This window comes from Nannospalax galili, unplaced genomic scaffold (assembly GCF_000622305.1).
Source record: "Nannospalax galili isolate Female #2095 unplaced genomic scaffold, S.galili_v1.0 scaffold265, whole genome shotgun sequence".
Lineage (NCBI taxonomy): Eukaryota > Metazoa > Chordata > Mammalia > Rodentia > Spalacidae > Nannospalax > Nannospalax galili.
Window position 1 is genome coordinate 530,075 of NW_008353747.1, and position 1,649 is coordinate 531,723.

Consider the following 1,649-nt stretch of genomic DNA (forward strand, 5'->3'; position numbering starts at 1 on the left):
GGAGTACCCCTTCAGTGGGTCTATCTAAAAGACTCCCAAATTGCATAACTCTTATCTCTAGGGGGAAAAGAAAGTCCTTGAAGCCTGAATAGAAGATGTGAAGGAGAAGTAAAAGCAAGAATAATTACCATTACAAATTCTAGACAGGGAACTAGAAAAAAGTCAGAACAGGGCAATTTTCAAGTGTTCATATGAGAGTCTATTGGAATTTCTTGACAAGGGCTTCCAAAAGCATCCCTCTATTGGGTTCCTCCTCATTGTTCTTTTGTCTTCCAAGGCTGGACTCTAGAGTGATGGATTCAGGCAAATCCTGTCTTTTTTTTAAAAAAAATTAAATTTGGGGGGCTGGAGAGATGGCTCAGCAGTTAAGAACACTGACTGTTCTTGCAGAAGACCTGGGTTCGATTCCCAGCATCCACATGGCAGCTAACAACTGTGTGTAACTCCAGTCTCAGGGGATCTGACAGCCTCTTTTGTCCTCCGTGGGCATTGCATGGCATGGGTGCACTCACCTACATGCAGGCATAACACTCATACACATAAAATAAAAATAATAAATGAAATATTTAAAAAAATTAAATTTGTTCTTTGACAATTTCAAACAAGTATGTAATGCATTCTGGCTACTCTCTATCCCTCTCCATCTCCCTCTCACTCATATGGGCCCAACCCTTCCCTGCAAGTCCCTTTCTCACATTCATGTCTTTTTCTTTTGTTTTGTGACCCTTTAAGTTTAACTAGGGCCATCTATGTGACCATGGGTTTGGAATTGCCTACTGGACCCTGGTAGGCTCACCTATGGATACATAACTGAAGACAATTGCTGTTCTCCCCCCAGAACCCACCAGTAGCCAATAGTTCAGCAAGGGGGGGTAGGGCTTGTGAGACCCTCCCCAACCCATGATTGACTGTTGACATGCCCCAGTGGAGTGCTGCCCCAGTGGAGATAGCTTCAGCTGCTGTGGACTCATGGTTGCCATGGCTGTGCCATGTCCAGAATAGCACCTCCCAGCCCTTCTCCCTATCCTCCAGCTCTTACATTCTTTCCACCCCTTCTTCCCAGATTTTCCCTGAGCCTTTCTTTGATCAACTCCCTTGGCAACCTTAGACTGGGTCAAATTGACTTTCACTGGCGAGCAACCCTTTAACTTCCCACTCGCAGCTTTCTAGGCAACTGGAGGCATCTATTCAAGTGTGGATAGCAAGCAGAAGAGGCAATGCCACAGCGGATCTCCCAAATGCCAGGCAGCTACCGGTAAAAGGTCTGGACTTTAGGAGGAAGTGAGTTGTTCCCAACAAGGTTAGTGGGCTCCTGTGGATTGTGGGAAGGAAGAGGCCAAAGGAAGGTGTGTAGAAGGGTCTAAGGGCAAGCAGAGTGATGTCTTCTTGATCAAGGTAGCCAGAAGTGTTAACAGGGTGGCTATTGCTAAGTCACAGGTCAATTCTTGCCAAGGTTATGGGTGGTCTGAGTGAATGCAGCAAAGTGGGATAGGATAGTCAGGTGGTGGAGGTGGCCAGAGTTTGATTCCAGCATATGGAAGAGACAGTGGGGAAGGAGGAAATGGCACTGTCACCTAAGATTACAATAATGTCCAGTAATGGATGGGAAGGGCATTGGCCTAGGTGTGTGTGTGGGGGGTTGTTCTTTC